The following is a 27,965-nucleotide window of genomic DNA, read 5'->3' as shown; positions in this document are numbered from 1 at the left end:
TATAAAATGGATATTTAAAAAAAAACCACCAACGCGCCACCTTCTGAGACCAACCTGTAACTTGTGGCGGGAAGTCATAATTCAGGTGAGAAATCTGAAGTATGATCTGATGTCAAGCAACCTCTGTTTACCATGCCGCACCGTGAGAACTTACAACTCGAGACAATAAACCAACCCGCATTGTCACGACGCAAGAAATTACTACAAACCTCTCATTTACTGAAAAAGAAAGTCACAAACTGGTAGAGTCTTAAAGAGACGATCAAAGAAAGGTCAAATTACCTACTTTCGTTGATACAATGAAAAAAAGAAAAAGAAAAAAAATAAGGATGGTTTCTGTAATGACTACACTCTGAATGAAAATAAGTAAGGAGGATAGTTTTGGTGAATTAACCTTTACAATCAATACGAGGTAACCCTGTTACCTTATTTTGGCTAACCAACCTGATACATGACAGTGATGACGTAATAGCAGGTGCAGTACACCTGCCATAATATTTTTAACGGACAAAAATTCTGGAATTTTATTAAATTTATCATTTCATTGATATTAAAAATTATTATTTTAATAAATATCATTTTTATGAAAGAGAATATATCATTATTATCATTATTATTACCTTGAAAACATTAAAATATAGCAAAAGAAAGCTAATAAAAATATAATCTAAGCCATAAAAATTGAATTTCGACAAGATAATTTAAAACTTGAATAGCATTAACAATAGTACCGGTATATGAAGAGTAAAATCTGTTTAGGTCTTTTTAAAAATAGTTAAATTACACTGACATTTGAGGTGCTGTCGATATATTTTCGATAAAGCAAAAAGCACTGAAAAGCTTTAAATTTAATCTAAAATATAAAGAAATATTTATAGTTATTAACTTTTTTCATTTCATTAAAGTTACGCAACTGTATAATAAAGTTTTCGAATAAATCCTTTCTAACAATGTACACTTGTATTTAATAGATGATTTATGTATTAATTAAACATTTTAAAATTCATTTGTAATGTTTATATAGTCTGTATATGTATTGACATGTATAATTTTTTCTTTGTTAATTATTTCTCCTTAAAATAACAGGAAATGAATTGAATACGACAAAGGGGATTTATTACGAAATTGATATTATTGTATTAAACCAGAATATTCTACCAATAGGATATTTTAAATCATTGTTTCCATAATACTGTCAATTATTATCATGTATTAACGCCTAGTTTTAAATCTAAAAAATAGTACTTTTGAGATAAGTTCATGTTAAATATTCTATCCAAAATATTTAATTTTGTTTCTATATGTGCTATTGGTAAGTTTATTATTACGTAAACAATGTTAATATGATTAATTTTTCGTTAAAAAATCATGTTTATTGTTTAAAATAGTTATTTTAGATTAAAATATAACTTAAATACGATAAATTTATAGATTCCTAATAACACTTTAGGCCTATATATTTTTAAATGAATACAAGAAAGTAAATATATTTATAATAGATTTTAATTACTGTATTTTTTAATACGTCTAAGAATGATGTAATGCAGATGTTAAGCTGACAGATCTTAATGAAAATTAATAGAGCTTATTAAAAAAATAGGCCACACAAGTTTAAATTTATATAACTACATGAAAAAATTCGTATGCACTTTTGGGTTTTGAATAAGAATTAATCCTCTGAAATAACTTTTTTAACGAAAATAAAGAATTTTGTATTGTCAAAATTTTAATGATTATTAATAGGACGAATTTAAATGTCCTATAAAATATATGTTAATTAAATAGGTCGTTAATCTCCGATACAACGTAATAAATTCCAAAATAAATAAAGAATTCATGATAATAAAGAACTAGGATAATACGTATTTTAATATTATTTAATAAGAATAAATATAATAAAATTATTTTCTATATTTTTTCTTAGTTAAATATGAAAGCTTATTTAATTTTAGAACTAATTGAAACAACTACTTTTTAAAAATGTAATTTTAAAATTTCATTGTCATGTTCATTTTATTAATATTCAACTAACGAATTAGGAATTATTATAATTTTCGTAAGTTAAAAATTTTAAATTAGGCCTAAATTGTTTTCATGTTTTCATGTTTTAGCTGTTATAATTGTAATACTTAGGACATATAGTTAACTTATGCATTTAAATAATATAGTAAATGAATTAATTCTGCCGGGGATGAAGGAGTTATAATAAATGATATTTTAGTAGCTTTAATAGTAAATTATATGAAACATTTCTTGATTATTTTATTAACTGATAACACAGTAATACAATATATAAATTTTGATATGAAAATCAACAACAGATACGGACATTTCGATGAAATTATCAGGATTTTCCCAATTTTTTTTTTTTCCTGGGAAATTACAGTTTAAATATTTTAATGATGTCCGTAATCTTTAAACATCGTAAACAAACTTTATTTTGATTTTAGTCATGTCACAATAACACATGCCACATTATTATGTTGTAAGTGAAAACTCTTAAAATTCATTTATAAAAATTTATCGAGAGAAAAATAATAAATGTAGTTTCTTAATTTATAAGTAAAAGTTAATTCTGTATACCTTATGATATTAAAAATTCGATAACAAAAACATAAACGTAAACCAATAGGCACTCTGTGTAAGACAATATTTTGCTTGTAAGACAATGAATAAAGAAAACTTAATTTCTTTCGGGCACGTTTAATGTTTTTGGAAGTCGAGAAGATTTTTTGTTCTCAAGTTTCTAATATTGTCCATCCGTCACTGACATCAATGGTGATGACGATTCTATCTCTGCCTCCAATTATTATGTCAACTGAGATATGTCGGTGTAGTTATCTTCATGAACTTCATTGCTGTCAGTTAAGAATGAAATAATCATACACAATAAATTACTTCTTCTAAAACTAATTAACATTAAAGAAAAAATTATAAAAACGTCTTGATTCAGTACGTGATAATATTCGATACTAGTACATTATCAATTACTATATGATATATAAAATATACACATTAATTTATTAAAAGGATATAATTAGTAACATTTATGGTATTGTCTTTATAATCAACACTTTTTAACACATACACATACATGATGTATAAAATAGGATACAAATTTGCCTTATCATCAATGAGTCAGATAACTTACGTCAGTATTTTCAATAGGAATTCTCTGTATACGGGAAATAAAAAATACCCTGTAAAGACTTAAAAGTTGCTTGAACTGAATGTTTGTGACGAAGCAATTTCTATTATTTTAATTTTAAATATACAAATAAAATAAGTATTTAATCTAGAAAACACTGTTTTTTTTTTACTTTCATTAATACTGCATTATAAATAAGAATAGATCTATTCTTTACTATATTTATGCAAAAAATTTATTTTATTATTCCAGAATTATTAAAACTTTATCATTTGTTAAAAATAAAATTTTGATCTATGATCGAAAAATTAAAATCAATAATTGTTTACAATTGTTTTAATTACAGTAAATGTATAAATTACAACTAAAAATTATAACAATTAGACATACAATTAATATACTGTTTTCTTTTGTATCCTTACATTCTACAAAGAGTACAAGGTGTTCTACTTCATTGTGTTTGAATAAATTATAATGAAATTACTATTGTTATTAAATTTGTAGTAAAAAATTTACAAGTATGAGATATTTAAAATAAATTTTTTATAAACTATTTTAAATATTTGTTAATTTTATTAAACTTGTTATTAAGGTTCACATTCAACACGCAGTAAATTCTTTAGATATTGTTATACGTGTAATTATTATACTTTAGCCTCATAATCAACATATAATTAGGTGTTTAACAAAATAAAAATTGAATGTTTTTAGTATTGAATTTACTTTTTAACGTCTTGATTAAATAATTATTAAAACGTTATTTTTTGTTAATTAATAAAGATATATAATTAATAAGCAAATAACAGAATATATTTATTGTAAATGTTTTACTATATCTGACAGATTAATACTGAAATGAAGAAAATAAAATAAACTTGTATATCTTAATAATAATTAAAATTTTTGAATAAATCAAAATTATCAAAACCTTGGCTAAATACATTTCAAAGTAGCCTAATTAAATACTTTAAATTTTGAATTTATAAATTCTCTAATTTAATTCTCATGTATTTAGGTATTACTGCATAATATAAAACAGAAAAATGTATTCATTATTCTAAACATAAAACATTTTCTTTAAGAATAAAGTTTATTCTGTACTAACTATAAAATGTACACAGACTTCTAATATTTATTATATTCAAATTATATTGTGAATAATAATTATAATTTAGTTTATATAATTCTTTTAAAAAATATATCATTTTTGATATATATTTTACATTTTTACATAAAATTTTAAGGAAATTTTTTGATTATTGAAAGACAGATTAGTTTACTTATAAGAATATTTAGAATAAAGTAAAATTGTAGAAGAATTAAATCAGTAAATATTTAATTAAATTATAATTGATCTCTCTTGTATATGCTATTGATCTTAGAAATAAACAATAGTTTAAAATCAAAATATTAACCAAACTTTAAATTAATTCTTCCGTAATTTTATTCTATTTTACATTTATTCCCATAAACAAAATAAGTATTAAATCAAAATTTACAATACTAAATACTTAAATATATTCAATATATAAATAGTTTGTAAGCTGGAGATATCACTGCAATTATTCAGTTTTTTAATTGCTGTTATGGATAAAAATTTTCAAAATTAACACTTATTTTACTGTTTATTTTTACCACGCTGATGCTAATAAGTTTTAAAAGTTTAACTAGATTTTACTATTAACATTCACATAATTAAAATAAAGCATTAGTGTTTATAAGAAACATATAGTTATTTTTTAATCACAAAAATATACGTAATAAATTTATCCATATTTTCTTTAATTTATATCTTAATAAAAATGTAAGTTAGGTTAGGTTATTCAATGACGTTATATAAAAATAAAATAAAAGTAATATTTTTTCCTGTATTTTTCACAGATAAAATATGCATAAATAAAAGATTTAAAATTTGAATCATTTGTTTAAGTCCTTATAAATATTTTCAAATTAATTTATCGGTTTCTGTCTTAAGTGAATAAACATAAATTAAACAAACTAGACCCATTATTATCTAGTGGATATCAAGTATATATTATGCCATCTGTTGAGTAAAATGTGCATTACTATTTCTATCGATTTAAATGATAATGTTTATTAATAAAAATATTGGACGTATTCGTTATTAATAGTTTTTTAATCGATAACTGACCTTCTGATAAAAAGCAGAAGAAGGGAAAAAAATAAAAAATAAAAAAGAATCACTTAAATTAAAGAAAAAGAATGCAGACAATGAATAATTGACTAAATGTGTTTTTCTACGAATTATTATTCAAATTCCAATTTTACCTTATAATATTCAGCCGCCTTTGATCAAAATTGCTGTCGAGACAATTATGACCACGAGGTTACCAACCTCAAAGAAAGGCCTATAAGATCAAAGATTAAGTATAAAGGTCAAACGTCAAGGCATAAATTATAATTTTTTTATGAATGTATATAGATTGTATAATTAAAATTTATAGGTACGAATAAAATTTTATGCACTTATATATTTACGATATTGTTATTTTAATCAGTTTAGAAGGGTTATTTATAAATTATACTACGGAAAAAAAGGGCAAGATTTATATACGAAATTCATGAAAATTCATATATAAATAAATATATAATTAATATCGAATAAATTTAAATATTTATATACAGTAAACATTTTTTAAATTGATTTATATACTTTTATCCTTTATTTACTAACATTGATATTCTTGTAAACACTTCCTTCGCTGCAAAACCCAAAACATTGCATAAAAATCAAATATGAGCTTAAATTAAATCAAGTCAAGCTCAAATTTAAATGAATTTAAATTCAAATTTCATATAAATGCTCTTTATAATTAAATATTTACCTTTATTTTTCCCTCCTTGTGTAAGTTATAGCATTCACGCTATCTTCCTTTAACGCTTCTAAAAATTTCCTAATAAATTAATTTAATTAAATTTTTCCTTAGTTTTTTATTTATTTATTTTAGATTAAAACTATTATTATAGTCAATTTTTATATCTATAATATAAATTTTTTACTTCAATGTTAAGAGCATTACTTATATGTAAAGCATTTATATTGTGTGCATAGGACTTAGTTCGCGTATAATTATATACGTATGCGTAGGTTATTTATTTAGAATATATTAAATAATCTCATAATAAAGATGATTCGGTCTTGAGAGGGATAAGAGTTGGAAAATCTTTTATTGTGACGCCATCATTTTACTGACCAAACCGGATTGTTGAATTGCTTAGTTGAACCTACCGGACTGGAGTTTTTCGCTTCTGGGGATTTCGCCGAATGGACATGGTTTTTCTCCATTAAATCGAAAACGATTAATAATAGAAGGTCCTAATATATGGATTCTTAACATAATTGTCTATTCTAAAACTTAGAATAGAAATTTATAATAATGCATAGAAAAATAATTTGTTAATTATACTTAATTAATTTTATGAGTGATTTCAAATAATAACTGGAGAGGTTCTCACGTAATAATATATATATATATTTATATTTATATTTATATTTATTAATGTTTACTTAAGCAAGTATATCAGTTATTCATAGTTAATTAGGTTAATTTTTTTTTAAATAAAAAATTTCAGTTTTTCGTATTATATTTTAGAGTTTATGCACTACAAGAGATATAAGATAAATGTTTGATAATTATAATTTTTATAGTTTATAAAAAAATACGAAAAATAAACAAATATTTTTGAAAGTTTCGTAAATTTCTACATAATTAATTATTATAAAGATACAATACGGCGAATAAAAGGATCTGTTATTTACAATGAATAAGATATGAAGCCATTCAGAAAAATATCTGTATTAGAAATGAAATATAAAAAATATTTTAATTTAAAATAACGAATTATAAAATGAAATTGATTTTTGTAAGAGTTTAAATTTGACGAAAATTAGAATAACCCTTTTAATGTTTAAAGTGTGTAAAATGTTGGTTAAAACGCGTTAAAGTATTAGTTGTTTCTTTTTAGTACGGCATGACTTTTAAACGCGACAATTTTTACGACAAATTCCGGACACGCAAGGTAGAGTACAGGAATTTACTGTCATCATTCTGTTATCGTTGTTGACATCGAACAATCTAGTGTGACGCATGCGCAAAACACGCCTACACTTTCTGATTACTCGAACCGAAAGAGGACGACTGGTCCATCTTAATTTTTTTTTCTCTCTTAGATGACCCTGTTGTAACCCCGACATCACGACCTGTGCCCAGACCGCGGGGCACGGAGTGGTGTGTGGGAAAGGGCGTGCCTATCAAGTTACCGTAGCACCGGTAGAATATTCGTGTGCAGAGGTCATCGACGAGGTGAAGTCGTGGAATTTGACCCCCTTTTACGGACCCCCTATCTCTTGTGTATGTGATCTACGGGCTGATGGGAAACGAGCATGGGGAATTTTCCAATAATTACAACAAGCATTTATCTCGGTGGTTTCTGTCCGAGTTTCTGTGGAGTATCTGTCAACCGCCGACTTCATCGGGGTTAGAATGATCTATATTTATTATACTTATCCGTTAATAATACTTTAATGTCTGTACTCTCTTAAAACAGTCAATTTACCTCGATACGGAGTATATAAAGACATAATTTTCTAATTCATTTGAAAAGTGATGAAAGAGTATACTTATCGATGCAAATATATATTAGTTTAAACTACACATTTTCAATAAATGCAAAATTATATACTGTGTGTCAAGTTTTTGATATAAACACCAGAAAAAAGCTTATTCAACTTGTACTTATTAAGTTTTGTTTTTTTTTTGTTTTTTGGAAAGAATAAATCATAATTTTGTAAATGAAAGTCATTTTTCAGCTTAAAATTTATTTTTATTTGCGATTATTTTCGAAAATTTTAATAAGAGAAATGAATATCTTTTAAAATTCTTTATAAAACAGTTTAGTCAACAACTAGGAATTACAATTAAATGATTGGGATTTATAAAATATTGCTTAGAATTAGATCAAATACCAACTTTGTTTAATTAATCATAAATTTTATATATATTTAGAGAAACGATCTAATTGCTTTAGTCAAACCATTTAACGAATTACATTGTGGCCTATTTACAATTTTTAATGCTTCGCACTGACAAAAGTTAGATCTACACCCTCGCTATAAAGGGCTTTGTCCTCTTCGAGACACCCCTGATTCGCCCCGTTTTTTATTCGTTGTTACCCCCTCACCGGTTAAGAAAAATCAGGTTCTTCCACTGGAGAACTTAGTAAAGTTATCACTTCTCTGCTTTTTGTACCGTTCACACACTTATACACGTAGTCCTATAAAAAAAGAGATCTTTTTAAAGAAAATATCCCATTCATTTAAAGTAGCTTTGGCATAATATATTAGGTCTGTATCATTATAAATAGATTTAGATTTCGAGTCATTTATTGACCTTACGATAATTCAATTTTATAATGAAATTAGGCTAATAATAATAATTTAAAATTAAAATCTAATGAAATGAATGAGCACTGAAGATATCTCTGCTTGCATATTCGATCAGAAAATTGACTCTAGAGAATTATATGTGGATTATTCGTTTCGTACATTCATTTACGTGGGTTTTTACAAAAATTTTAAGATATAAATTTCAAATAATGTTGATAGAATATATATATTTCTTTAATCGTATCCCATTAATCCAAATTAGACCATTATAAACGTAATTACCCACTTCACTTTCGTCCCGATTTCTGTGAAAATTGGTTAGAAGTGCTATTAAGAGGAGTTCAGATAAGCGATGATTGTCTTATAAGTAGATAGTGCCGTAGTTTTGTTATAGGACCTGAAAGAAATTAGGACAAATGAGAGGCAATTTAAAATAGCATAAACGAATTTAATATATAAAAATACTTTTAAAAATTAAAAAAATATTTTCTTTATTTAAAATTTATCTTAATCGTAAATAAGAAATAAAAAATTATTTAAATATATATTATAGAGGACAATTATTTTCAATATAAATTATTAATTTGGGGCTAACATTAACTATACTAAATAGTTTGGGAATAGATTTAAGTGTACTTTACAATTTTTATTAACTTTATTTTAAATGAAATTGTTAAGTGAACGGAAATATTTATATTATAAATTTATATAGGAATGATTTACTCCAATACTCCGTGAACTGAATATATAAAGAAGAAACTTATCAAAGTAATACGCGAACCGAATTTTTAAATTTAGGACATTAGTATTTATTGAATATAACTTGTAAGGTTTTCAAACTTGGAGACTGTGATTTAATCGTATTTTCACATCATTGAATGATAAAGTAATTACATAAACTCATGTTTTATATATGTATAATTAAAATAGTAATAGAATGATTTTATGGAAATAAATTGACTCTTATTAATCGTATTCAATTAAATTAAATGATAATAATAGTTGAACGAGAAATTCTTCAATGAATTATTCAAATATAGTCAATTAGAAATTCTCCAGATCAAAATTAGAACACTTTCTACGTTAAAATTTTATTTAAATTCTGAATAAAATAATGAAAGTTAAGTTATAAATATCAAAATTAATATCATTTAATGGCTATTTAGTATTACAGTAAAATATACTTTATTGAATCTTTATTATCATTAAATGATTAAATTATTCGAATGATAAGCTGATCTTTGTACTTAGATTTATATTTTCTAGATAGTGATATTCACAATGGAATGAATATAACATTAAAAGTACTTTATTATTATTCGAATGTCTCGATATTAGGGTTTTAAACCTCAATATGTTGCTGAAAATAATTATATAATAATTTCTCTACATATTAATTTTTATATTTTAAAAAAAATTTCCTAAAAAATGTATTTTTTTAAAATAAAATTCTTTAAGATATAGAAATTATCTTAATAGTTCAATAAATAAAATACGTAGTAATCGTTATTATACTTTATTCTTAACAACGAAACGAATTAAAACGATTTACTTATTATATTTTATTATAAATTTAAACAAATTAAATTGATTTATATAAAGCAAATGTTGCAAAAGACATTCATAGACGAATGTAGTCGTGCTGGAAATCTCATTCGAAATATCTACCATTATAATTATTCAAATATCTTGTTATTTTCAGAAAGATTCGTGTGATTGACCGGATGGGTGTTTGTAAGTGCATCAGTTATTAGCATCTCCTCTCCAAACGATCTCTTAAGATATAGAATCATATGTTTTTAAGTAAACTAAAAATATATATGGATAATAAAGAAAAACGCACAGAGAGAAAATCACGTAAATTTTAGGGTATGGTATTCTATATGCTAATTAAAAAAAAAAAAAAAAAAAAAACTGTTGAATAGAAGTATTAGTAAAAGAAAATATATTGAAAGAGAAAATATTTTCTCATTAACGGATTTGCAAAAGAAAATAAATAAAAATAAATATTTATCCTTGAAGCGACAAAATGAAAGTTCCAAACAATATATTAATTTTATTGAGTAATCTTGTTTTTAAAAAGTATACAAATATTTATCTTTGCAGTTTTAATTCAAGCCATTCACGATATTATTTATATATCATTAGAAAAAAATATTACAAAAGATGATTTTAAATAGTAATGACAAAATTACAGCTATTTAAAAAAGAAATTTTCATAATTAACCTAGAAATTCTTATAAAAACAATTACATCAAGTGCATCAAAAAATTTCAAAGTATTTAAAACGATTTTTTCATATAGATTTGACTAAAAGAATGATACACTCACATATAGCTTATGTAAAATTCAGATTAATTTTTAAAAAAGTTTCATAACTATACCGAAATTTTATCATTTTCTATGCAGTGTTGATCAATTAGTTCGCCAACTTTTCAATTTTGTTAAGTTCTCATGCTCTTAATCTACTAAAATATTTACATAAATTGCAAACAGAGAAAATATAACATAATTATCTGCAATGAAAAAAAGAAATATAATAATTTTAGTTAATAATATATTTAGATATACCATTTTATGCATTAATCTATTGTTCCTATTTTAAAAAGAATACAGTATAAGAATTCTCTCGAAAATATACACACGATGCGCATTTTTTTATAAATAATTTGTTACTTTATAAATATTGCAGAAGAATTATTAAACTATTATAAACAGTGTCTCGTTATTCCAAACAATTTATATAATCGAAATATGTAAATTAAAAATTATGTTACAGGCCTGCTACTAAATAAAAACTATAATATATTATTCATTTGGCTATGAGATAGGCTATAGTTTTCGCTTTATGCTAAAAATAACTCAATTTATAAAGATAAATGAATTCTAATTTGAATATAATGAAAATTTTCTTACATATAAAAGCCTAGTCTTTTAATATAATTTATCAAATGCTGGATTTTATCGATTTTAAGAATATATGGAAGATTCATAACGTAAGATATATAGATGTAAATGGTCTTAAAGAAGAAATCTTTGAAATTTAATTTTAAATAAAAACGCATGCGTTTATCTCTAATTAAACGATCTAATATTGTAAAATCTATTCTATAAATTTTCGTTTTAAAAACTTTAAACGATAAAATTCTAAATATGTCTATTTAAAACGGAAAAAATAAAGGGAACTGTTAAATATACTGGAATAATCGATCAAGAGAGAATAAAGCCTGAAGCTGTTATCTCGGACTATAGCGAGAATCCTGTAAAAGAAATTGTCTTCTTTGGTCCTCCTTGTAGTTTTTCGAAGCTGCATACATATAAGTAAAGAATAAGAAAGAATAACATTTTATTATTTATATTATAAATATAGAAAATGGTAATATATTACTAATGAAATGATAATTTTCCATATTATCGACGTACAGTACCTGTAGAGTACTTTTTCTCCATATTAATAAATTATAGTTCACACGTTAAATCTGTTGAAAGATGTTTAAAATTCAATTAAATATCTGTAATGTTGATATGTGCTCCTTGTCTTTAATTACTTACATTATACTTTTGTCCACTTTGGATGTTGTGTGAACTAGGACTTGTTATACTGAGGGAAGAGACAATTTCCAATTAAAATGTATTTAATGTAATGTATTGTAACAACATTACGTTACATATATTTTAATTGAAAATTATGTGTTTCTCTTCCCTCAGTATAACAAGTCCTAGTTCACACAACGTCGAAAGTGGACAAAAGTATATAATAAAATAAATATGTGTAATATTTTCAATTTATTTCATTTTACATAACTTTTCCCTAATAATTTTTTCACTTTTCTCTGAGTCATACTATTATTATTATTAATTTTATGACTAAAATCGTAATTTAAAAAAGAAGAAAACAACAACAACAGTTATTTTCAATAAATTAAAGCTGAAAAATATTTTCTTCGGAGTGATTACTAGTTTTAATTTGTCAAACTATTTTTCCCTGTTGTTAAGCAACAAAGGTGACTACAAGTACGGTAATAGGGATTGTATTATCTTAAATTCTAGAAATTAATTAATTAATAATTATAAAATAAAAATTAAAACTTTATTCTATTATTAATATTTTAATAATTAATTTATAGTTGATTCGAGTTAAAAGAATAACGTGTGGATAGACGAACGAAAATTATGGTTAAAAGTAAGATCAGTTTTTACAATAGTTTCCCTTATAATTTTATAAAAGTAAGCCTTACTAAGCATAAAATTATGAACTATATATCCATAGGCATACAATCCACTATTTATAATTTTATGTTTTTATTTGTCTCTATAAATTTATATACTGTAATTGTATTTTTTATGACGACAAAGCGGAGAACTTTCTTAAAGATCTAAATATTTTATTTTTATTAACTCTGAAAAGAATAATTAAATAAAGACAAATTGCTTATTCTATTGATTATATCACCAGATATATATATTATTTAATTTCAGATTTTAAAACGTATTAACAGTTAATAATTTTTAACCATGTTCCTAAAATGTCTAACAAATAATCATAGTACTTTATATGAGAACTAAATTTAAAAATTCGAATGTTTTTCCGCTTTACGTAGATATTAAAAAGTCAAAAGTCAGCAAACGTCCGAGACAGGATTCGAACCTGCAATCTTCTGATTCGAAGTCAGACGCCTTATCCATTAGACCACGCGGACGTTAGTTATAGTATATAACATTTTTATCTAAATACAATATATTATCTTGAATATTGATAAAAAGATCTTTATTAAGTCAAAATTTTCATTTATATTAATTAACTTAAAGTACTTTAGTCATTTTAATGTTACAATAATTTCCGAACTCGTTTGTATAATTATCGAAGAATTATTATTTTTTTTTTTAAAGAAAAAAGTAGCCTATTTTTTCCCTAAACTTTACGGTATCTTATAGAATAACACAGGCTTGTATTTGAAGTATATAGAGCCTAAGCTTAATATTAAAAAACTTACACAAAAAAGCGACTTAATCAATGGTTTCTGTTAACGTCCCGAGGAGAAAAAATGAAAGACCATTTAATCATACGTTACAGTTTCATGATTAAGTACGGTATCCAGAAAATGTTATTTTAAAAATGAAAATGTATTGTGGGCTTTTCAATATTTTGCACCCATTTAAATCGTTAATATCTAATTACAATCGCGCTATTGAATACTAAAAATTATAGCTACTCGATGTTAATTTTAAAATGTTAAAAAGCATAAAATTATTTAATATTTACGTAAAGAGACTATATAGATCTTTGTTTAATATATATTTTATTAATTCTATTCGTAGTAATTATATAAAACAGTAAACAAATATTGATAATAAAATAATTATTTGATTGCAGTATTGTAAGGTAATTTCATTTTATTCTTTATTTATTAGTGTATGAATCTATAAATATAATAATTATTATTTAAAGAAATTAAAATAGCTAATTTTAAGATGTATAAATTATAAACTGACAATTATTTTCTCATTAAAATTCATATATTCTGAGCAAATAAGCTTGAAATATGTAAACGGTTAAATGTTAATGTAAAACGAGCTAGAAAAGTTCGAAAAGGAAACTTTTTTCTTAAAAGATTTTTAATTTTCTTTATAAATTAGATTTTACTTAAACTTTTAAGTGTTATTCGCTAGAAATATTGTTAATTTAAAGGTTACGAGATAAAATTCTAAGCATTTCTTTCATTTTTGCTTTACACTTTAATTTCTGACCATTTTCAAAAAATGTCAAAATGCTTAAAATTATTTGAAGTCGATAAGAGATAGATAACCATCTGCTTATAAAAAAAGGAAATTTTAATGTTTTAATTCTCAAAGAGTTGATCCTAATCTGCGAGTTAATACAGTTAAGTGTCCAGGGCGGAGTCCCATCGAGGTTGACGGTCCAAGGCCAAAGGGATGAAGAAGCTCTTCGTAAATAACTAATATTTATATAAAATAAATGTTTAGGTTTTGTATTATATATGAACTTAATGGTTGTTTAAACATGAATTTTATTTATATCAACGTCAAAAACTATTTTGCATGTTATTATTTTCCTTCTGAACAAAGATGTGTATGTTATATACAGTACTATAGTCGAAAAACTTTTCGTAAGTTTCATTTTTTCACTCATAAAATATGAATTATAATAAGTTATTAACTTTTAATTTAATATTTAAAAATTTCTTCTCCAAGATATTGGGACATATCGAATAATATAATAAAAAATTAACATTTGTTTCATAGCAAAAAACATTTTAAATATTATATAAATAATTACTCTAATATCAATTTGAATTAAACCTTATTACGAGAGATCTGTTTCTATAAATATTACTTGAAATTGCTAAATATAATTTTATTTTATAACTGAAAAATTTAAAGTTTTATCAACATTAAATGTATTTTTAATAGCTATTCCTTTAAATTTAAAAATGCGCTTTATATCTAAAAGCTTTATCGATTTACTAGATTGTTACTTCTAACCACACAAATAACAGATGAAAACTCGCGACGATAGTTGAATTCCCTAGCCAAAAACCGGTTAGATGTTTTCCACAACTATCACACATTATTCAAAATCACATGATTAAAGTGTAGTGATGGTCCTTCACAAATTTGTGATAAGGAGTCATCTACAGAAAAGTTTCTCGAATTACTAGTGGAAACCTAGTAGGTTATTAAGTCTACCTGAACGTTATATAAGACGTGAGAACTCCCAAGCCGAGAAAACAGGTTGCAATTACAGGTGCTGTTTTATTTTGCAAAGAAAAAAAAAACCCTGCCCTGCATTTACTTTCAAAAATTGTACAACAATCTCTTTATGATATATTTAATTGCATTATTATTTTCGACGTCATAAATCATATAAAACCATTAAATAGGAAATGGATTTTCGAAACGAAATTGTCCGAATTCGTATGCAAAAATGTTCGATATTACATATTTACTACAAATCCTTCCACAAGATGTAACGATGAAATAACTATTTGGGTTCTGAATGACGTCAGTGACCTCACCACCTGCCGAACGTGACCTTAAAAGTCGTTATGCAATCCCTCGATAAAGTCTGAAAGGTAATAACAAGCTAGAAGATAACTGCTAAATTCCAAACATTACATGTTCTTGTGCTGTACTATGAAATGGAAACGTGATGTCTCCGTTGACATGCTCAAGTGGGAGGAGATTTTGTAACGTGTTAAGAAAATTAATTTTTTTCTCCTTCTTTAATGAATTTCCATCATTTTCTATTGCTGTGAAAGTATTTTGCTCATCCTTTACTGAAGGTTGTGCTCGCTCGTCTAAAATTATAAATCGAAAGCCCGAAGCATTCTGCAAGATCCCCTAGGGTTAAAAGATATTGAGGAAAAGTATAAATGGCTTACAGAAAAATTATCTTTCTTCGGACGATATATATTATCGGTAATTAATTGGTTAATTAGTTATGTACGGCGTGCATACTTGAAAGTATTTCTAACGTTAGCGATAGTTTTATCGCATATGCGCATGTATTAATCAACTACGTAATAATGTATCTATAATACTCGTCTAGAAATTTATAGCGAAGCTACAAAATCCATACAAAACTGTACATCGCGACAATTTATAACCGTACAAATCATTATTCATTGTCAAATGCGCGCCATCTGCTTTCAACCTATGAAACTATAAGGAAAAAAAATTTAAAATTATTAATCGGTTTTAAGATTTATTTAATTATTTTTTTAACATAAAAAAATTCAATTTTACAGTTAAATTAATTAAATAAAATCCTCAAAAATATTTTTCGTTACACAACAGATTTTTACAATTTAAAATATGTTATTATTATAAATGATAAATATTTAATTGGTAGATCACAATTTGTTTTTAAGTTATGTCTTCAATTTTTTTATACAATGCCTCAATTTATCTGCAATTAATTCTACAGATTGATTAGAAAAAGGCTTAAAACAGCGCATCACATGAAATGAAAGAAGAAATTGAATGATAATATAAAAAGAAAAATGTATATAAATTGAAAATTTCATACTTTAAATATTATAAATGAATAAAGTATATAAAAAATGCTTTAGACAAAATTATAAATATTTCGAATGTCTGGGTAACTGCGATAAACCAATCTGACAACTGAAAAGATTTTGTTTATCATTTATCTGAATAAGCTAGGAGATAAAACAGAAATTCTTTTATTTTTTAGCGCATGTTACAACTGTAATATTTATTTTTAAAATATTTTATCACTCTTAAAAATCTAAATTTAATACATAATTAAAATATTTCAAGATTAAGATGATTAAAATCTATGATTAGTTTTGAATTATACATTTTATGTTTTAAAAAATAATTTTAGTTGAAATCATTTTTAAAATGTGTTATATTTGTGCTTATATAATAATATTTGTAAATTATTTTGCAAAATAAACAGTAATATTTCTCGAAATCTAGTTCATAAAATCAATATTTTCTCTTAAAATTAGAACATTTACCAATATTTGACTATTGATTCATAGAACTAGTTGAAAGTAATTTTAAATTTCATAACTAATAGAAAAAAAAAATAGTCGCTAGAAAAAAATACGGCATGCAATTTTATTTTCAATTATTTTGTACTTGAAAAGCAGGTTTTGCTATTTTTCCCCTTCACCTTTCATTTATATAAATAATTTTTGCGTAAACAAGTATAACGCGCAAGGACCAATACAGAATTTTTGATAAATACTATAAAAAAAAACTTGCTTGGACTGTCATCATCGAAAATTTTAGACTAGGAAAAAACAGAATTGACTTGCTAAAATAAGTTTTTATTCTATGTCTAATTACTGTCAAGGTTACAAATATATATATATAAATATACATAAATTAAACTGAAGGAGCAATATAATAAATTCAAAAGTTGTATCTACTAAACTCAAAACAACTTTTAATGGCAGTTTTCAAGCGATTGATCTGATAAATTCCACATATTTTACTTAAAGATATAATAAATGAAGCTGATAAATTATTACAATATGATTTGCTAATTGTCTACTAATTCAAAATACTTTCTTTTACGCAATATTTAACAGAAGAAGTTAAATTTCTCATTTTTAATGTAAGAATGAGAAATGAATCAGGAAAAAACAGTTTCTAATTTAAAAAAAATATTTATTGCATTTATATGATAACAGATGGCGCTCTGATGTATTACAGATTAGTGTTATTTATGATATGAGATAAAAAATAAATTTATTATATTTATTTCCCAGATTTTTCGAATGAAATTAGTAAAATAAATATAATAAGTTTTATAACATAAATTAATAATTATAACAATAAATAATCGAATTACTAGAAAATTATTAATAATTTAACATTCAAAACTGAGTAGGAAGAGTTTATTTTATATAAATATTTTATAATACATATAAAACTTTTAAATATAATTTTATAATGTATTTATATATTTATAATACCATTAATAATAATAATAAATTTAATATCTATAGAAAGCTTTTTAAAACAATGAAAGTTATTTTTATTTCTGTTTTAAAATAGATTGACAATTTCATTTTATCCCTATTTGAGACCATGAAAAATGATATAAATAAATAATAAAAGATGATTCCATTACTACAGATTAATAAATTAATATTATCATTTTATTCCATTAAATTTTCTACTTTTAATTTATATAAACGACGTTTTAATTAAAATAAATAAAAATACTTTAATGGAATATTTTATTACGAATGAATGTTATTAGAAAACATTTTGTTAAAAGGTTAAGGCTTAATTAATTATAATATTGTCGAGTTAATAATTAAGCAAAGAAAGAAGAAAAAGATCGTTACACTAAATCGAGATAAAGAATCATTAAAAGCCCATTTCTTTGATCATATTTTAACCGAATCCAGAACAGGTTTTATTAAAGTGACTCGACTGAAACCAAATCATGTTTCCAGAACCGTGATTTAGGTGTTCTCGATTCCTAAAGCCTCATTCTTTAAAATAAATACTTGACACACGATCTCGTCTCAGGAATTAAAAAGAAAAAAGAGCCAACCAATATAACACGAAACGATAATATAAACAATTTGATATCTCTGGATAATATTTTCAAATTTGTTTATGTAATGAATTTAAATATTTCTGTCTCGACTTTCTCCATCTTAAGCTTTATCTAAACATAATCTCCACGAAGTTAAGTGTCATAATTATATTTTAACATTAATTATTATTCACTTCTTATCTCGTATAAACAACAAATATAAAATAAATCAATGTTTTGGTTGTAGATTTTATGTTTGAGAACGAAATTTTCCGTGAGTGGGTGGTCAGACAATCTCGTTTCTATTAAACTATCCTAAGATATCGAGAGAATGCCATAAAATTTTTTAATGCTCTCTATTTCGTATGTGTAAAGCTTGTTTAGAATCTTCTTGATAGCATTTACTTTATTAAATTGGTTAATATAAAAAGGAACGAGAGTAATAAAACTTCCTCTTTATGTTTATTAATTCATCAGATGTAGAAATGATGTCTTCGTATCATATTTATTAATTCATAGAATGTGATTTGTCACTCGTGATAGAGAATATTGAGCTGACTTAGTATATGATTAGAAAAATAAATTTCAAAATATGAAAGGTGAACAGTCGTATCGAAGAAGCAATTCTTAAGTCTCATTTAAATATGACTACGCTATTAATATTTTATAGATTCTTACGTAGTAAATATTCAAAATATCACTAGTTAAAATGTTAATTGTGAAAAGCAATAAAGTAAAAATATTAGTGAATAAAAATGTAAAAAAAAAAAAAAAATTGAATGTATTGTAGTTTTATAGATTTATAAATCTAAATTTATAAAAAGAAAGTCAAGTAAAAATAATTTCCGTGATAAATTAATTCATATTCTTTTACGATAATTATTATCCTATTGCTATTATAGGAAATTTGATTAATAAATTGATTAATATATTTATATAATAAAATAATACACAGCTAAACACAACAGGGAAAAAAAGATAAAAATCAGGCGATAGCAAAACGAATTATCAATGGAGACTGTATAGTTTAAACATGGAAATAAAATGCCTTTGAACTCTGTTGAACTTTATTTTTATTCTGTATTTTTTTCTTTTTTGATCAATCTCTGGAACCAGTAACAATAGAAAAAAAAGTATAATAATATCAATATTGCACTTCTATTTACAGAATGATTATTCCAGATGCAGACGTATTTATGAAAAGTAAATAAGTTATAGAACTCGAATTACTAAAGAATAAAACTATAGATAATAAAACTACTTCACACAAAAGCGTTCATCATGATAGCTATTATATCTAAGTACTACCTTCGAGAAGTTTCAAATATATGACACTCAATAAACTCGTGCCTATAAAAAAGATAAATTCTGAACTTTGTCTTCAAACTTTAACTTTTACTTGGTTCAAAGACATGTTAAGCCTTATGTTTATTTAGATCCACTTTTCCATTCCTTTATCCATTCACTTTTATTAAAATTTTCCATTTTGTATTATTAATTTCAATTTTCAATAAGGTTTGAAAATAATCGATTAATAATGAACCGAACGTTATAAGTAAGTTATAGGAGAATTTCTTGGAAAATTTCTTTCTAAGGTTACTAGAAAGGAAAGACACGCCTTTCACGAACGCAATAAAGAAAATACAGTTAATTTTTTTATCCAGTGAAGTACGAAATGATTTCATCATCATCAAAACCATTGATTAGAACTATACTCCTTCTATTCTATTATTAGCAATAGAAAACAAACAGAATATTTATAGTGAAACAACGAAGTAGATTTACTGTAAAATCTTAAAAAATGTATTCTCGAATCTATTTGAATTATATTTAAACAAAGACTATTATTAAAATAAACAAAAACATCCTTAAAATGAAGCCATACATAAACCTTCTGTTCACAAATAATTTCACTGTCATTAACGATAAAAAGAAGAAAGGACTTATAGAAACAATAAAATTAATATTTCGTAATTGGAAATTCGGATTTCTTATATATACAAATACAAATTAAAGCAACATTGTTTCTATATATTGTTTGAAAAAACACAAACAAAAAAATTGACGTATAGTAACGCACAATAAAGTATTCCGTTCGGTTTTACTACGAAAAAGCCCCCGAGGAAGGCTATTGAACTACATGATAATGCTTCCGATACTAGATGGCAGTTGCGTTGGTTGAACGCTCATTCTGAGTAATACTGACGTTGAATATAGAAGTCGTGATTCATTTTCCGCAAAGGCATCGACTACGTTGTTGTAGGTATGGTTTTATTCAATTATATACTTTACACGCTAATCTAATTAAGTGATTTTTTTTCCTTTTCTCGCGTAGACTTTACTAAACCTAATAAGATGGAATTTTAACGGTGTATGAATGCCTAAATTTTTAAAATAAAAGATTCTTTTCCATAAATATCCACATCGGAAATAATGTGCATAAACCTACTTACTATACCGGTTTTTAATATTTATGTTACTGAGTTATATTTAAAAATAACGAAGCGAGAATCTTTACTGAATTTATCGAGTTTAAACTTTAGCATTTTTTTTTTTTTTCATTTATTTACTACTGTAAATTTATATACCTTATTTGATATTTTATCTTGAAATATGCTTTTCTTGTTAGTGTTTTTTTTTTACTTTTATCAAAGAGAAATTACGAATTTAACTTAGAAAATGCAGGTTTTAATTCCGTAAATATAAAAACCTTTAAACTAAGGCTGAGTCAGTTCGAGTAGAATCGTTGTTTGGGGGTGTATTGTGAAAAAAATGAGGCTAACAAATATTGCAACAGACAGGTCAAGGTGAAAATGCTAATGAAGGGCAAAATTTTCATGAAAGGGTAAAATATAATCTAAAGAAAAGAGCTAAATAATGGAATTAAAAGTTACCCGACGTTTTGTATTTACACAAAATAGTTATGTAAATTATCGATTGTATAAATAAATAGAATACAGACTTTAATGCCATCCAATTATCAAATTCTCTAATATTGATTTCTCATATCTAAATGGAAATAATAATATATATTTTTTAAAATTAAGTTTAATTGTCATTATTCTTTAATAAATGCTAATAGAAATGTTTTACATGCATTCATTTTTATAAATTATTGTGTAAATATCAATATTATGTCATTTATATTTAATTTTATTAAGAATTTTACATTCGAATATGTATTATCACAAAACAGTAGCAATAGTTATTGAGATAAGTTGTTTTAAATTAAATTAGTGTTATAGATATAATCGAATAGATGTATTTTTTCCTGCTAAATATTAAAACTAATATCAAGAAGATCACTCTGGCACCAGTTGTTTCGAAGTGTTGTGTTTCAACTGACAGCTGGCTATTTTAACATTGTAATAGCTTATACATAAAATTTATGAATCATAAAATCGATATTTGTTAATGTTAATGCTGCTAAATAATATTTAGTTTTAAATTTTTTGGATATGGCAATAAATTTATAAAGAATAATACTCTGATAATTTCAAAGTTATATTTAAAATTTGAAACCTTTTGATATATGATGCAAGATTACTTTTGTATGTCGTCAAAGGCTTACTGTCCAAACTTTCGATAAAATCTGGAATTTATTAAATATTTTGACTAAACATAATTCTTTGTTTGCTTGCTTAAAACTGATATTGAATTCTTGTTGATGTTTTAAAATTAATTCTACTGGGTATATTTTTGAATTAAAAAGAACTTTTAAGTTTCTCGATTTTATAATAATTAATTCTTGTTAATTATGAAAAATTAAGATAAAATTAATTTTTAATTAAATTTGTACTTGCCATTAACTCAATATTTTGTAGGTCTAAATATAAATATCCGAAATTAGATTTAATTTTAATAAACGTAAAATAATTATAGAGAAAGGATATAAAGTAATACGAAGACAAGTTTTTATAAATCATTTCATTATTGTAAACACTTTCAATAAAATTTGTTACATGAAACGGTTCGGTTAATTTATCTTTCTTATAATGAGTCAGGTTTTTTAATTGCTCATTTTTTTCTGTTCTTGCTTTGCATGATTCAGATGCAGCTGTTCTCAAAAAATGAATAGAAAAAAAATATATATATATATTAGATCAGTATCAAACCCTATAATTTCTCTCATAGACTCTTAAAACGATACTCTAATTCTTATTGTATCCTTGTTAGAAGATATGAAAATTATCATATGCTTAGATTATCCTCTTCAAATTATCACAATAGAAGCAATATCAGTAATTTATTGAACCTTTTGTTTGTATTCAAGGTTATTGCCCCATTTGATAGGCTTTTTTTCATAAACGTCATGGGCTTTGCACACTTGGTGGAATTACAACGGTTGCCTTAACCAGAATACAACGTGAATTGAAACCAAAATGTAACATAAATATGTATTTACACTTATAATCATTGACTTTCATTATTTGGAAAACGATTTGTTTAATATTTTTTAAAGATAATATATTTTTCGGTACCTACAGTATATAAAATTTAAATGTATTTTATTGTATAACGCTTTAAAAAGTTGCTTTTTATAATAATGAGATTTATACATTGTTAATATAATAATTTCTTAATATATACTGTGTATTTAAGTAGACATATGGAACATATCCGGATATAAAAATGTCAAAGACATGCTTTTGTGAATAATGACAAAGGATCATCTACCAGTTCATTTTAAGATCTGACATCATGCCATTGTTAAACAATTAAAAAAAGAAATGTTTTGACTGACACTGCAAGAAATTCCGAGAAAAATTAGATCTTAACTTATTATAAATAAATTTAAATAATAATTATTAAATACTTCGAAGAAAATTGTTAAATATATTAAATTTATGCATAAAAATTAATTATATGATTATTTTTAAACACAAAGATTCAAAAATAGTTTTAAACATAATCACAAAAGTAATCTTTGAACTGAATGATATGAGAATTGCAATTTATATTCTTAGTTCTATTAAATTCGAATCAGTTTTCCAATCAAAACTTTTTAAGATTACTTTTCAATTGTTTGTATCGATTGCTATTTTTGGATTTAAAATTAGATTTTCTGTTTTTTGATTCGAAATTTATTGGTTAACTTGCTTGCCCATTGTAAACCAATTACTCGTCTTAAAAAATTTACTATAATGTTCTAGTTAAAGTAACTAAACTAGTTTCCTGAAAGTTTTATGTATGATGTCAGAATAAAGTAGGAAATTGACGTAGCTAAAATAAAAGTGTTCCGGATTTAAATAAGATGATAGACAGTAACCAGTTTTGGAAATGTAATTCCTTCTGTTAACAAAACAACTCAACAATCACTTAAAAGTATCGTTTTAAAAGTAAATTTTAGCTTTGATACTTATAAAGAAATATATATATAATACATAAGAACTTATAAAAAATTACATATACACGCAAATTATATTAATTAAGTTACAAAATAAACATTAAAAATAAAAGATTATTCTTTTTTAACTGAAAAATTTAAATTTTACAAAAGAGAGTGAAAGTACGCTTACTCTATTAAGTAAAAATACACTAATCAGGTTATAAGAAAATGTTTCTTCAGTGAAAGGGGTTCAAGGTTTGCAAATCCTGAAACTAACCTTCATCAGAGAAAGCAGGTCAGTAGGTTATAGTCCCTGTTTATAGCCTCTAATTTCTTTCCAAATTTTACGAAGGTAAAAGGTTTTCCACATTTGGATACAACACTATAAATCATATAGGGAGACCTATAAGTCCATTTATTAAATATTTCAAGATTGAATATAAAAACTTTTAAGTGAAGAAACATTGTTGCAGGTCTTGTTTAAATTCTTCACTTTTGACCCACTTGGCTCCTTTTCTCAATGGAAGATTTAAATTTGTATAGGTTAATGGACTAAACATTGCGTAATTTTAAAAACAATCAGAACCCTTTATTAGCAGAAATTTTACTCATTTTAGTTCAGGAATATTCAATAATTATTTTGATATTTGACATATCTTTTTAATTAACAAAAATAAAACAAATTCTAAATAAATTTTATCTGTAACATCCGTAAATTGTTTATTACAATTGCCATATCTCATTTCAAAGATTTTATGCTTAATACACTTTAAAATATGTAGGCATAATTATCTTCCGAAATTTACGACTTAATACATATCTAAGTGCTAATAATTACATAACATATTAGCTATAGTTGTAAAACATATTATAATTTTTAATTAATTATTACCAAAACAAATTCATAATCTTATAAATATTTACATTTGCTAATATTAAAGCAATGCATTCTAAACAGTAATATACTAATTCACTTATTACATTAGTTTTACGGGGAATATTTAATGAAAATTATATTTACTTTGCCCTCATACTAAAATCTCTGATATAAAAAAAAAGTCTCGTTTTTTAATCTATTTACAGAACTTTGGTATATAAATTTATACCAGACAAATTGAAATTGTAGACAGACAATTCATGTTTAGCTTATAATCAAATACTAAATTTAGATTATCCTTTTTCCTTGTTTATATTATACGTTTACTTACAATCTGCTGCATATAATTACCTCGTGAATAATTAGGTTTGTACATGTTTTAGTTAATTCAGTTTCTTCCTGTTTATAAATTATCTTTTTATTTTTCATTCAATATAAAGTATTGAAGAGGCTAATTATCTTGTTAAATTAAATACAGTAATACTAAATTAGCAGTTTCAACGTATTTTTCTTTTGTTTTAATATGCTTAAATTTTACAAAAGTTTTTTATTCTTATTATTTTAAAATGTTAAGCCCAATATATATAATATAATAAAAAATATATAATGAGATTCGTTAGATAGTATGACCTAGAGATATTTAATGTATTCACTGCATTATCTATATTTATTTCAATGCTAATTTTTATTTGTCAAAATCAGGTACAGGTTATATTATGCGTAAGCATTAGAATATGCGTGCACATTTTTAAATATAAAAAATTTAAATAATATAATCCTAATATTTTTCACATGCTTTTTATTAAATTTAGACGTAAAAATCAAAATTAATTAAATAAATTAATTAAAATATAAAAATTATAAAAAAAGTACAAAAAATTCTTTATAAGAACTTATTATTCTGAATTTATTATGCTATCAATTATACTTTAAATTTAATTAAAGTAATGAATCACCATTGAAGTATTTCCTTTTATGATGATTCTATTAATATCTCTAGACCTATATTCTAATAGCACAATTACTATATAGCACCATTTACTAAAATGACATTTAACTTTGAAAATATGTTAAGGGAAGATGCCACTACATTCGTAAATCGTTTATCATCAAACAAAGGTAATCACAACTCATTTGCAATTATTGCTGTCTACATATTTAGTGTAGTACAAGTACATTTCTTTCGGTTTATCCTCATTCATCCGAGAATCTGCTTATTTATGTACATTGTTGCTGTTGGGTAGACATGTTATAGTACAGACTGTTGATCTTGTATTTGACGTAAGCCGATATTTTTATATATTATTGGGAACTACGTGGCTTGCTAACAAATAATGGGTGGAGTCGTGTTTCCAGAGAGCCAATTTGAGGAGAAAACCGCAGTGGCATCTTTTTCTGACGTTTGTAAGATGCTATATTGTATTGGATATAAGTGTTATTGGATAGAATGCATCGTATGTAAAAAATAATTTAATGAAATTTGTGGATTGGGAGGGGATTAACGTACAAGTAGAAAGTGTATATAAAGACGTCTATGTTCTGTTTAGATGTTTCCTGCCTGAAGTTTATGGAAAATGTAATAAATGTAATGCAGGAGGTTTAATAAAGCGCTGTAAAATATGCTTACAATAATGTCACGAAGTTGGTGAACTTGGCATTAATTAATGTACAGCATGTATGTTATAAGATTACCCTTATTTTTGGTTACTTCGTATTTCATACAGCTGACACCGTCCTACCCGTATGTGTAGGAAAGATGCCACTTACAAATGATAGGAAATTTCAGCTGCTTACTAAGTTACCAGTAAAAGTCTGGTGTTTTCCAATAAAGTACAGATAAACAAATGTCTCACAATTATCCTATGAAATTTTCGAAGATTAATGACGTTTTCTGTGTATTAAGACATAGTCCTATCCAGGGCCGTTCGTAGGGTATCTGCCGCCCGGGTGCGAGAATAATTTTGCAGCCCCTTCCCCCAAAGTTGTTAAAAATTTACAAATAAAAAAGATAAAGTAAATTTAAGTTAAAAAAAATATTATTTAAATTTTATTTAACCGCGCAAAAGCAAAATATAATCAAATTAATGTATGTACTCACCTTTAATTTTTACTGTCTCTCTAACCACGATATCAAACAAAAACTTTTTAAGCTGTTGCGATTTACACGATTACACGTTTAAAATTAAAATAAAAGAAATTATCCCTGTGCGTGCATTTCTATGCTTTGACCACAGACGAGTATTTTCCTGTAAAATCTTCCTCGCGACCGACGTGAAAAATAGCTTAAGACGAGTTAAAACAAGAAACTGTTATACTTGCCACTTGTGGCCTGAATAAGTTGTGTATATAAAATTTGAATTTGAAATATAATTAATAATATTTAGAATAGTACATATATTCAAATAATATTAGAATAGTAGTATTTTAATGATAATATTTAGAATAATATTTATGTATTATATTAATTTAATGATAAATTAATTTTTCCCTTTTTTTAAGGCGGCTCGCGCCGCCCCCTTAGGCTTGCCGCCCGGGTGCCCCGCACCCTCTGCACCCCCAGGTCGGAACGGCCCTGGTCCTATCTAGAGTATCTCCCTCGAAACAGAAATCAGAATTTAAATAAATAAAATATGAAATAGCAAACATTACAATATCTCAGCTATATTAAAATATATATCTTTAAATACAAAGAAAAATAAAATAAATAAAATTGAAAATTGAAGCAAGATTTTATGATTTATCGTTTAATAGAAAAATATATACATAGTGTTAAAAAATAATTTTTATTTCAAAATTTTGAAAGCTTAAGCTTAACTTATGACTTACAGTATTAACATTTTCCAAAGACGGATTGCATTTTTAATATATAAAAATAGGTATAGTAATAGTAAATCCGTATTGTATGTTTTGAGGGCAAAACTGAAGTCAATGAAACCTGTAACTAGAGTTAATTAATATACAATTCATTATATTTAATAGAATGCTAATTTTACTTAATTAAATTAATGAATATTAATGTATATTTATGAAATTAAAAGATGAGCTTTGAAAAAATATATAAATATACATAAGTAAATGTGTGTTGTATAGCCTATATATCAGTGTTTTTCATTTTTTTTCTAATAGTAGCGTAATTTTTTTTCATACGGCACTTCG

General features: G+C 24.6%; 1 protein-coding gene and 1 non-coding gene across 4 annotated transcripts in view; one reads left to right on the top strand and one right to left on the bottom strand.

Moving 5' to 3' along the window:
* Positions 1-12,684: 12,684 nt before the first annotated feature.
* Positions 12,685-27,965, top strand: part of LOC136974805 (sodium-dependent transporter bedraggled-like) — a 69,120-nt gene continuing 53,839 nt past the window's right edge. The window contains exon 1 of one of the 3 annotated variants that reach the window (XM_067269750.1): positions 12,685-12,738. The gene's annotated coding sequence lies outside the window, so the exon portion shown is untranslated. Of the gene's footprint in view, positions 12,739-20,747; positions 20,867-27,965 lie in introns of those variants that run through there. The other 2 variants (XM_067269747.1, XM_067269748.1) reach the window with 2 other exon arrangements.
* TRNAR-UCG (transfer RNA arginine (anticodon UCG)) lies at positions 13,183-13,255 on the bottom strand. The gene has a single exon. It is a non-coding gene; the product is annotated as a tRNA-Arg (tRNA).

Source organism: Centruroides vittatus, unplaced genomic scaffold (genome assembly GCF_030686945.1).
Source record: "Centruroides vittatus isolate TY-2023 unplaced genomic scaffold, ASM3068694v2 contig_357, whole genome shotgun sequence".
In the NCBI taxonomy this organism is placed as follows: domain Eukaryota; kingdom Metazoa; phylum Arthropoda; class Arachnida; order Scorpiones; family Buthidae; genus Centruroides; species Centruroides vittatus.
Note: the sequence above shows the minus strand (reverse complement) of the source record. Positions and strands in the feature narration are given on the sequence as shown.